We start from the raw sequence: 13,110 nt of genomic DNA on the forward strand, positions 1-13,110 counted from the left end.
AGTGTCCTTATTGAAAGTACGTTAAAACTCAGTTTGCTAATTAATGCCTATTGGACAGAGTAAAGTTAAAGTTAATGTGGCAAGAGAGTGAGTTAAAGTTAATGATGCTTGCCGAAATAATTTTCCTAGTAAAACTGATTATTAATGTGTTGTTGCCAAATTCAAATTAAAATTTCTCAAGACTGAGGCTTATAACGTTTTGCTTAGTAAATGATCACATTACTACCTGTTGTTAATCGTAGAAAGTGAGTCAGTATCTTACAGTAATATTAATTTTATGTCTCATGGTAGTAAAAGTGGAAAATTGCATAGTAGGAAATTATATACTCATGATTACTAAGTGTTTGTCTCTCTTGTGTGCATATTAATAGTATAAAGACCATTCACTTTGTGTAAGCCCTGAAAGTGATAGTGTTTTTCTGTACGTGTTATAATTTTGCAAATAGTTTTTTTTTGTGCTGCTCCAGTTGCTAGCTTCAATCTTAAAACGTGTGTGTCAGAGTTCATTGCACTCGCGTGTGGCCAAGTCTAGGTTGTGTTTGTCCGTTATAGTTACTTATACCTACTTTCTTAAACGAGAATGTTAATCATTCTCTTGCCTAGTTAGGCTGGCGGCCGTTTTCTTTATCCGTTGAACAGTGCAGATAGGCAAAATTTTGTTTGGTACTGTTCAAACATTTACGTAATTCTGATTTTCATGTCCGGTAAGCCATTTCCGTTAGGTACAACACGGTCAACTTAACAAAAATCCTCCCAGAGGGTAACACTGCTCTGTTACTTAATACCATAATTGCTATAACAAAATAGTTTTATTTAAAAGCCTGTTTCCAGCTTTAAGGTTATGGTGTAGCGGTAGCAGACAGGGAGTGTTATAAGCTCGACCTTAGCATCTTGAACACCGGTGCTCCCACGCATTTCAGTGTGGCCCATGGCTCGTTCTCGGCCATCGATCTCTCTCTTTGCACCCCCGGACTTGTCCCATCCCTCCACTGGAGAGTGCATCCTGACCTGTGTGGTAGTGACCATTTTCCCATCTATTTGTCACTGCCCCAGTGTCATTCTTCTGGGTGCCTGCCCGGCTGGGCTCTCCACAGGGCTGACTGGCCGAGATTTACTTCCGCGGCAACCGTTGAGTCTCCCCCGCAGGGTGACATTGACGAGGTGGTCCGTGTCTTAACCACGTCCATCATTTCGGCGGCCGAGGCTGCCATCCCCCGCTCTTCTGGACTCCCTCGGAGGAAGGCTGTACCCTGGTGGTCGCCGGAGATTGCTGAAGCTATTCGCGACTGTAGGCGGGCCCTCCAGCGTCATAGGCGGCACCCGTTTCTCGAGACCCTCATTGCCTTTAAGAGGCTCCGTGCCTTCGCCCGTCGTCTTATTACACGGCGTAAGCAGGAATGCTGGGAGCGGTATGTCTCATCCTTGGGCTCCCGTGTCTCCCCCTTGCTGGTGTGGTCCCGGATACGGCGGATTTATGGACACCAGACCCCTATGGGTGTCCCTGGGATCTCCTTGGACGGCGCTGTCTGCAGGGACGCTGCCACCATTGCTGAACACCGTGCTGCGCACTTTGCTAAGAGCTCTGCGACTGCAACTTATCCCCCCGCCTTTTGCTCTCTCAAGGAGCGAGCCGAGCAGACACCGTTATCGTTCCACACGCATCGTTCTGAGAAATACAATGCTCCTTTCAGCGAGCGGAAATTCCTCGCTGCCCTCGCCGATTGCCCTGATACAGCACGAGGGCTAGACTGCATACACGCGCAGATGCTGAAGCATCTTTCCAGGGACTGCCAGCGACACATCCTCACCATCGTTAACCGCATTTGGAGCGAGGGCGTGTTCCCGTCGCAATGGCGTGAGGGTCTTATTGTCCCCATCTTGAAGCCCTGTGCGGACCCACTGGCGGTGGACAGCTATCGTCCCATTACCCTCACCAACGTTTTGTGCAAATTGCTCGAACGTATGGTGGGGCGGCGTTTGTGTTGGGTCCTTGAGTCGCGCGGTCTCCTCGCTCCATCCCAGGGTGGCTTCCGTCGCGGCCGGTCTGCCACGGACAATTTGGTGCGGCTGGAATCTGCTATCCGTACGGCCATTGCCTGACGTCAGCATCTCGTTGCTGTATTTTTCGATCTGCGGAAGGCGTATGACACCACATGGAGGCATCACATCCTTGCTACGTTGCATGAGTGGGGTCTTCGTGGTCGGCTCCCGGCTTTTCTTCAAACCTTTTTACTGCGCCGAATGGGGTCCCGCAGGGCTCGGTGTTGAGCATCTCCTTATTTCTAGTGGCCATTAATGGTCTGGCTGCAGCCGTGGGGTCGTCGGTGTCTCCTCCTTTGTATGCCGACGACTTCTGCATCTCATTTAGCTCCATGACTACGGGAGTCGCCGAACGCAGGCTGCAAGTAGCCGTTCGCAAGGCAGCATCATGGGCTCTGACTCACGGTTTTCAGTTCTCTGCAGCCAAGACTCGAGTTATGCACTTCTGCAGGCGTCAGACGGTCCACCCTCATCCTGAACTTTACCTCGACGGCCACCTGCTTGAAGTGGTGGACACTTGCCGCTTGTTGGGACTCGTGTTTGATGCCCGGCTCACATGGGTTCCTCATATTACTCAGCTGAAGCAAAAATGCTGGCAGCACCTCAACGCCCTCCGCTGCCTGAGCCACACGGCTTGGGGTGCAGATCGCTGCACGCTGTTGCGATTGTACAGAGCCCTTGTGCAGTCCCGGCTCGATTATGGGAGCCTGGCCTATGGGCCTGCATCACCCTCAGTGTTGAAGTTGTTAGACCCCATACACCACTGTGGGGTTCGGCTTGCAACTGGCGCCTTTCGTACGAGCCCCGTGGATAGTCTCCTGGTGGAGGCCGGGGTTCCCCCGCTGCGGATTCGCCGCCATAGACTGCTCGCCGACTATGCTGTCCACGTGCATTGCTCGCCGGGCCATCCCAATCGTCACCTGCTTTTCCCTGTCACGGTCCTCCATCTGCCCGAACGGCGACCTCGGTCTGGGCTTTCCATAGCTGTCTGCGTCCAGTCCCTGCTGTCGGAACTGGGCTCCTTCCCTCTTCTGCCTCCCTTCCGGGTCCGTGCACCTACGCCTCCCTGGTGTTTGCCCCGGCCGTCCGTCCGTCTGGCCTTGGCACAGGGACCCAAGGACTCGGTTCCGCCTGTGGCCCTCCGTCGCCATTTTCTTGCGCTCCTCGCCTCATTTCCGGGCTGTGAGTCTGTCTACACTGATGGTTCCCTGGTTGATGGTCGCACTGCCTACGCTTTTGTTCACGATGCCCATGTTGAACAGCGCTCCTTGCCAGCTGGCTGTAGTGTTTTTACTGCAGAGCTGGTGGCCATCTTGCGCGCTCTTGAGCATATGCGTTCCTGCTCAGGTACGTCCATCGTCATCTGCAGTGACTCCCTGAGCAGCCTCCAGGCCATCGACCGCTGCTATCCCTCTTCTCCTCTGGTGTCCTCTATTCGGGAGTCTGTTTCCACCATTACCCGCTCTGGTCATTCGGTGGTTTTTGTTTGGACGCCAGGTCACGTTGGCATCCCGGGGAACGAACGTGTTGACAGGCTGGCCAAAGGGCCGATCGACGCCCCAGCTTTGGAGATCGGCCTTACGGCTCGTGACCAGCAGCTGGTGTTGCACCGTAAGGTGCTTGGGATGTGGGCTGCTGAGTGGCGTGGCATGACTGCCCCGAATAAACTGCGGGCTGTCAAGGAGATGACCGATGTGTGGTGTTCCTCCCTGCGGGCTTCTCGCAGGGACTCTGTAGTCCTGTGTCGGCTGCGCATCGGCCATACCTACCTGACGCACGGCCATCTTTTGCGTCAGGAGGATCCCCCCCTGTGTCGGTGTGGGTCCCGGCTGACGGTCGCCCACATTTTATTGGAGTGTCCCCGACTGCACACCCTCCGGCAGTCTTTTAATCTCCCGGGCACTTTGCCTTTGATTTTATGCGACGATGCCTCCATGGCTGACAATGTTTTAAATTTTATCCATGGTAGTCCTTTTTATGGTTCTATTTAGGGAGGTCCTGCACCTTTCCCATTCTGTGTCTTTTGTCCTCGCGTCTCTCCAAATTTGTTGCTGTTTTGGTGTATAGTCTGCTGGTTGACTCTTTCCCTTTTTTTGTCTCGCGGTCAGTCAACCAGTTTCCGGCCATCTTCTTTTCTTCTGTTTCTTTCTGTCTGGTGTTTGTCTGTACTCTTCTTGTCTGTAGTGTTCGTTGCTGCATTTGTGTTCTTTTAGTGCCTGGGGGGAGTCTCCTTCCCCTTGGGGTTTTCCTTGCTTCGTGACTATGTCTCGCCTGTTTTTGGAATGGGGGACTGATGACCTTAGCTGTTTAGTCCCCCTTAAACATCCCAACAACCACCACCACCACCAACTTAATTGTTGTTGAAGAGAAGCAAACTCACAATAACAGTACTTGTAGAGTTGAGAAAAGTTTTTGATAACCTTGAATAGAGTACACTCTTTGGGATTCTGAAGTTATCATGGTAAAATACTGGAAGTGAAACACTACTTCAATTTGTATGGAAACCAGAGTGCAGTTATAAGTACCTGACTAAATGAAAGGTAGGGAATAACGCAGAAGAGAATGAGACAGGGTTGCAGCCCATCCCCCGTGTTATTGTCTGTACATTGAGCAAGCAATAAAGGAAGCCAAGGAGAAATTTAGAAAGGGAATTAGAGGCCAGTGAAAAGAAATAAAGACTTTTAAGGTTGGGCATAAATCTGGCAGACACAGCAAAGGACTTTGTGGAAAATCAGTTCAGTAGAATGCACAGGTTTTTGAAAAAAGGTCATGAGATGAACAGCAACAAAAGTAGAACAGGAGTAATGAAATGCAGTGAAGATAAGTCATGTGATATTGATGGTAAAATGAAGAGGGTATGAAATGTGTTGGCTGACAGCTATAAAGAAAAACCGTCTGGAAAAAGAAAAGTATGTTAATACAGCATATAAATTTAAATATGCAATCCTCTATGGAAGTGGAATGTAATCAACAAACTGTACAGATGAGAAGAGAATAGAAGCTTTTGAAGTACAGCGCTACAGAAAATTGTGAAAGATTATGTGGATACGCCGAGTTACTAAAGAAGAGGCACTGAATCAAGCTGGGGAGAAATGATCTTAATGACACATGATGCCACTGGGTACACAAAACAATCACCTTCTGTTTGGCATAGTTGATATTTAGGGCCTTAGGGGGTTAGATTTGTGATGTGTCAGTGATGGTAGGTGTGGTATTAGCCATGTTCCAGTGATGTTATCTTTCAACTAGATAACACAAGACCACATGTTGCCCGTGCCATGACCTACCTTGATACTGTGTTGCTTTGGCTAGGATATTTTCCAAATATCTTGTCCATGGAAAATATCTTTCCATTGGTTGCCGAGAGACTGGTATCCCACCACTCCTCAGCCACTAAGATTGATGAACTCAAGTGTAGAGCCAAAGCAACATGGAATGATGTGTGTATATGTCATCAACATTCAGTATGACTGGATTACCAGCTGGTTTAGAGTCACTGGTGCTACCAGGGGTGGTAGCTCTGTGTACTAAATTTCACATCCTGTGTAAGGACAAATTTTATCACCCATCCCTCTTACCATTCCGTGGCCAGCAGTATAATTAAGGTGAGTGGCCCTTGAAAATGCATTTGTAGAGCATGTGGGTAGGCAAATGGCATTTTTCAAGATTTTTGCGATAAAGGGAGTAATGGTTGATGTTTTGTCGAGGTCAGAGGAAGGAATGGAGCAGAAAATGAGCTTCTGTCCCAGCTGAGCAGGATACCGTTTGCAAGATTATAAGAATATTCCATTTTCCATTCCAGACGTGATGTCCATATGTGCAAGACCATGTGATGCCCACAGGTGCAAAACCTACAAGGAAGGGGAACTGGACGTGGGTTTTAAGGAGTAGGGTGGATAGAATGGACTTCTTTAAGTGATCTGTAAATGATTTGATGTAGGAAGGTATGGTACCTTGGGTGTACCCATAACGGTTGTACGGTTTTGTTTTCAGATCTAACCTTCAAAGTAGAATTAACTGGAGGTCAGAATGCGGTAAGTCTGGTGTGAGGCACATGTTGGGAAAGGCACTGTTCAATGGGAGCAAGAACATGGCCATGGGAAATTTTAGTTTCCTGCGACAGAGCACCCACAGTGACAAGCAAGGAACATGACAATAATGGGATAGCAACTGTCGATAGTCAATGGGAGGAGATGTTAGTCGACTAAGGTAGAGAATCATTCTATGGGTGGGTGGGGGGAGCATTAAAACCAATCACAATGTCATAAGGAGAACAGGATAGTTTGGTTTGTGGTGTAAATGTTAAATATATGGTGGAGGAGGAGGGGGCATAGGGGAGGGGGGGGGGGAGCAGAGACTAGTGTATGAAAAGTTATAGGTTAGACTGTCAGGCAAGATGATGTAAATAAATGCATTAATCTCAAAATAATTTTTTCCGGAAATTCAGATTAATGGCAAACTGTTACACGTCTGACATGAGAACATGGATGGTAGGTATGAATGAGGAAAGGTATATTCAAAATGCATCTTTCACAATCAAATGGAGTGCCCAGTTTTCAAAACTGTTTAGTGGACCTTTCTTTTGCTACCCCAGCAGGGTATGTTTAAAATCGATACATTTCACCTGCAGAAATGTGCAGAAACCTTATGAAACAGAACAAGCTATTACATCTTGTCATAGTTTATATCTCCATGACTTTCTGGCTAGCAAAGACTTATGGGACATGACTGGGTGATCTAATGACAGATGAAGGTGTTATTCATGGAGATCTGATAACATTCACTACTCTCCAAATTACATTGTTGTCACATCACAAAGCGGATGGATAAAGTTTGAGTTTTGAGGTTGGATGAGTTTTGGGGTTGGATGAGTACAACTCAAGTGGGGGATTTAATTGAAGTTCATCCAGGATGCACTCAGAAGAATACACTCATATTTTAAAAGAATGTGTACTGCCACCAGTCAGTGCCTTTATCCGCCATAAGAGATGCCTATCATCAACTTATGTACATAACAGCAGTGTGCACACATTGAAAACACCAAAAAGAATCTGAATTGGAATTGCCTAGTCTCTACAATAAAATTTACTCAAAAGTGCTTGGGCATTGATTTTGCAAGATCAGGAGATATACTCAAGAGATTCTTTGGAATCACATATTGCCCAACAAAAATAGTGAAGCACCCAGAGGACACAGTTGGATGTCAATGTAACTTCATACACGTACCCACTGATGGCGGGTATGTAAATGATTAGATCTGCAATTTTTTGTGACAGGTAGAATGGCCACAAGAGTGTGTTAGTGTTGTTATCAGGCCTGGTAGGGTATAAGGGATGTGAACAGTATGAGATGTTCAGTGATTGCTACAAAGAACACAGAGGTGTGTACTCATGAGAGAGAGAGTTACCAGCATCGGACAAGAATTTGAAAAGGACCTCATGGTGGATCTCCATTTGGCCTGCTGGTTGAATTGTGCAATATCCAGACTTGTGGGGAATTCATGTGACAGTAACCTGATGCTGGACTGCATTGCAGCAGGCATACTCATCTACATTCCAGTCAACAACGTCTTACCATTACAAAAGAGGATCACTGTGTTCTGCACCAAACACATCATTAAATCTGTGCCTGCCATTTGAGAACAAGTAATAGACCCCTTGCAACATTTCTTCTCGTCCCACACCATTGGTCAGAGACTAGCAGCAACCAGACTAGGGGAATTCCCATCCCATGCATAGGGTGCTGTTCACAACCCAACACAAATGGTGACATTTGAAGTGGTGTTGGGACCCAGAAACAGAGATACTGATGAACAGCACTGCATTGTGTTCAGCAATGAACCAGGTTCTTTGTTAACCCGGATGACCACAGTTGGCGAGTATAGCGGCAACCTGGGGAGAGGTACCATTCTTAAAATGTTCTGGAGGGGCGCATTGGTGTTACTCCTGACGTAATGATGTGGAGATCCACCAGGCATGACTTCGCACCAGGCTCGTAGTGACTTGGGAGAACTGTCATAGCACAGCAGTACACCATGGACATCCTGCATCCTCATGTGTTACCTCTCATGTGACATTTTTAAGAGGACAATGTCCATCTGCACATGGCACATGTCTCTATGAACTGTCTGCAAGGTATTGAGGAACTCCCACAGCCAAGAAGATCCCAACAGAATGTGTGTGACCAGCTTGGACATCAACTGCGTACCAGTGCCAATACCAGGAACACCAACAATGAGATACAAATTATGATCCAGCTTACCTCAAGAGAGAATGCAATGGCTTTATGAAACCCTTCCTAACTAAACAGTGCATACATCAAGGCCAGTGGGGGATGCTATATCATACTGCCAAGAGGACTCATACTGCTATGTTCATTGCAAATGTGATTCAATTTTGTAATCACATATCCTCTCAATTCGTGAAGTTTCATTTCATTTCCTAATACCCTTCTGGGTACTTCACTTTTTTTATCAGGCAGTGTATTTTTGCCATGTGGGAGAGCATTAGGTAAGATCAGCATATTTGTAGCTCCTTTATCTTCTCCACCCATTGAAGACTCAGCGAACTTTTGGCAGGGAGAATACATGATTAAATTTGTAGGTACACAGGGTGTCGAATGTAGTGCACGGAGCTGCCATGTCTTGCAGGGTTCTGACCTAACTGGGCATGCAGTCAAACAGAGTTTACGTGAGAGATGCACGTATGTCATTCCATGCTGCTTCAGCTTTGTGTCAGAGTTCATCAATCTTTGTGACTGGCAAGTGGTGGCATGTAAGTCTCTCGGCAACCAATGACCATTTTTTTCAATGGGCAAGATACATGGAAATTATGCTGGCCACATGAATAGTCACACACTCTCTGCATCAAAGCAGATCAGGACAGCACAGGCAACATGTGGTCTTGTGCCGTCTTGTTGAAAGATAATGTCACTGGAACCTTAAAGATATGGCACGGCCACCAGCATTAGCACATCAGCAGTCTAACCCCTGCTGTCTGAATTACTGGCCATGCAAACCAGAGGTGAGTGTTGTGTACCAAACGGTACCCCACACCCTGAAAGGATGTTTCCCATCCAATTTTATTCAGTACCTCTTTAGTTGCAGTATTTGCTGGTGTAGAAGACACACTTTTTTCCCTTCAAAAATAGGGCCAATAATTGGATATGTCTTATATGACAGTAGCCAGTTATGGTAGGTAACTATAAGCCCCATTTCTTCAAAATTTCTGTGTTTCGGCTTGAAGCAATTTATTGTTAGCTTTCTTGTGAATTTTGAGCATTCCAGTTGTTTAAGAGCTCAGTGGATGCACATTTGCTGTTGTTAAAAGTTTTTACATTGCACATTCAAGCTTCAATTATTAACTTGTGTTGTAATGTGGTTTTACTTGCAAACTATAGCTGAAAATTGCATTGCAATACTTTAGCATTTAGGCTGCAAGGGATTGCATATGCTAGGTAGCATGAAAACAGGGCTGTAGAAAGGCATTTTGGGCAACCTCCAACTGAAAAAATGACAAGAACTTGATGGAATCAGGATGTTTTAAGGAGATCACCTTGCAGTACAGATAATCTGAGAAGTGGAATTGTTAAACAGCCAGAATTTGAAGCAGAACTCAATACTTGGATTTTGGAGACCGGACAAGTGGGAACTTCAGTTTCTATGGAAATAATCATTCATAAAGCGAAAGCAATATCCACTAACAAATAGATCACTGACTTTACTGGATCAGTATCATAGTTTCCACGATTTATGAAGAGGTACTGGCTTTGTATGCATTTCACAGAAGATGCCAGCCAAGTACAAAGAACAAACATTTTAATTTCATTGATTTGTCATTAATGTAAGGAAAAAGAGTAAAATTAGAACTTTTGCCAATTGTAAACATGGAAGAGATTTCACTAACCTTTGATGTGTCTTCCAACAGAACTTTGGATTCCAAGGGCACAAAAATCATTATTGTTAAAACTTCAGGCCAGGAAAAAAAGACTCATTACACGATCATTTTATCTGGCTGTGCTGATGAGACAAAATTGCTGCCACTGTTGACTTTTAAAGGAAAGATTCTTCCTAAGGAACAATTGCCAAAAGGAAGTGCCATGTACACAACAGAGGCTGAGGGGATGGGGACCTACTGAAGAAGGTTGCCCAGTTAGTATGGGATCAGTTTTGTTCTCAAAGAACAGATGATATTAAAAATAGACTGATTGAAATGAAACAATTAGAAGGACAAGTGGAACAGATGGATGAAATCTACAGATTCTGAAACTACACTATCAGGAAGGAGGAAGAGACCTAGCATTTCTCTGAGAGAGAGAGAGAGAGAGAGAGAGAGAGAGAGAGAGAGAGAGTGTGTGTGTGTGTGTGTGTGTGTGTGTGTGTGTGTGTGAATGCTTCATGGGACTCTATCAAAACTGAAACAGTGATTAAATTGTTTAAGAAATTTTGATTCAGTAATACACCGGATGCTACAGAGGATAATGTATTGCATGAGGATACAGATTATGACATGGTGGCTTCAGGGGTTTCTTATTCCAGCTGTAAGGATGAATGTTGTGAATTTGAAGATGAAAATTACAAGTTGAGCACTTTTTCCTATTTATACTGCCTAGATATGTGATGTGCATACATGTGTGATATAATTATTTTGCAGTAGCTGCATTAAATGAGACATTTTCACCCTAAAAAAAAGTCTTAAAAATGGGGTGCATCTTTTACACCTGTGTGTCTTAAAGGTCAGTAAATACAGTACTCGCTCCACCCTTATAATTTCTGGCAATTTTATGTGGCAGCATATTTCAAGCGCTTCTATTCTTCTCTTATCTGAACTGTTTTCTGTGTATATTTCACTTCCATTAAGGTTATACCCAAACCACTATTGTAAGAAAAGCTTCCCAAAACTTAAATTTATATTTAGTATTAACACACTTCCATTTCTCAAGAAGAATTTTATTTACCACTGCCTGTTATCATATCCTCTTCACTTCTTCCATTAGCAACACATTATTCGCTACATTTCATTACTCTTGTTCACTTTTGTAGATGTCTGCCAGAATTAGTTATCTTCAAATGTTTTTATTTCTTCTCCCTGGCCTTTAATTTCCTTTATAAATTTGTCCTTGGTTCCTTTATTGCTTGTTTGCTGCACAGATGTAATTTATGTTCAGTTTCTCATTTTTTAAAATTTGTTTTGTTTTAATGTTTTAAATTGGAAGGGCATTCATTCCCATAAAACTACTACATTTTCTGATTGTTTTACAATTGTATCTTGGTTCTTTCAGCTAGAGAGAAAACAGTTGTTACTGGATGTATGTTTTTGTTATGTAATCATACATTTCATTTCTTTATACGCAAGCCATTAGTTGGTAAGTTTCTGGAACCAACCAGCATGGTACAAGCTTATCAAACATTAAAAGAAGGTATATGGGGAAAAATACAGTAACCAGTCACATTAAGAATTGTTTATTGTAGGAATATTAGCAGTTATGAAGGCTTGTGGGTATAATCACTGGCTGGCACCAAAAAATTTAAAAAACATGTCTACATTTTACAAATAAATGTCCTCAGCTAATAAAAACATTACTGTGTACACATTTCAACCTCAAAATATCATTTTCATATCAAACAGAGGAATGTAAGAGAATGGTTTGCCAAACTTGACAAGTTTCCTACATACTATACGAATGGACATACTGATAAATAAGAAATTCTAATTGTTATAATTGCTTTGTTCCTCCCCTGCAAAAGCTGTGTGTTTCGGCTATAAACAGTACTTAAGTTCGGGCTCATTATTAATGAACTGCCTTTGTGAAAGTTCTGGATTTATAAGAATGTAGTTCATGACCATGTTCCATATATGCATGGTTTGGAATGAAAATAAATAAATTAAACCACTAAGCTAGTAAAATGAGCATCATATATGAAGAAATCGCTTGTGGCAATGCAGGAAGTTCAGTTGCTTGCAGCTCATGATGCTGACTGCATCATCCATGTCTAAGGGCTGCACACTGCCACTTTTCATGCCAAGCATGTACTTCTGAACATGAGTGTACTAGTTAGAGTTAGCCCGAAATAATTCAGCCAGTACCACTACAGGGAACACATCAGAAGAATGGACAACAGTAATAGTAGAGATTCCACTGCAAGTAGCTACTACAAGGCAGAGAAGTTGTAGTTCAATAGCTGAAGTATTCCTACAAGCTTATATCTTGCAGAGTTTATAAGCTACAGCAAGCAAGTATGCAAATGATCATATTAACATGTTACGTCAGTATACCAATAATTCAACAAATGCAGGCAGAACAGCTCATTTGCAGGTAGGCATAGCTAGTATAAGCTAGCCATCAGGTAGCCCTATTGCACGTGTTCTGCACATGCGTCCATGGATGAGAGGCCGGAGTAGTACGGAACATACACAACTCTGCTGGCTGACTGCCTGTTGCACTGCCTGCAGGTGAGCACTCGAGTTGGAGCAGCCTAAACCAGAATATTGGAGGAAAAAAGTACTGACTTACCTAAAGCCTAATGTACTTAGTAAGAGTCACAATGATGAAATGTCTCCTCTAAGTGATAAATTTTCTCTATTGAAGGGAACTAAATATTTAAAGTAATATACTTAATATTATATATTTATATTATGTTTAATATTAACATATAATATTTGGGCACTTCTTATGTGTCCTGTGGTAATTAAGTATCAGTCTCTTGGTAATCTATGGATGCTCAAAATGTAAAATATTCTTTTCTTCCTGTATCATTCCTGGAGTAGAAAAACCTCAGAAGCTACATTTCCCCATTCTTATCCTTCACTTTCTTTATTGTGTGATTATTAGTGGCACAGCATGCAATGTCATTTGCTTGACTATGATGAACTGCATCTATGATGTGTGGAGATGTTATATCATGTCGTATCAAAAGAGCAATCAGAATGCTCAAAGCAGGTAGACTGCCTGATGACTGGCATCTGAGGCAGCTGCCCCTTGGAACAAAGTGTGGGTCTCTATTCCTCCAACTTCTCAATTATCTATGACACCTCATCACTTGTGTTTCCACCTTCCATTATCTGGCAGAAG

The sequence above is a fragment of the Schistocerca nitens genome, chromosome 9 (genome assembly GCF_023898315.1).
Source record: "Schistocerca nitens isolate TAMUIC-IGC-003100 chromosome 9, iqSchNite1.1, whole genome shotgun sequence".
Classification (NCBI taxonomy): domain Eukaryota; kingdom Metazoa; phylum Arthropoda; class Insecta; order Orthoptera; family Acrididae; genus Schistocerca; species Schistocerca nitens.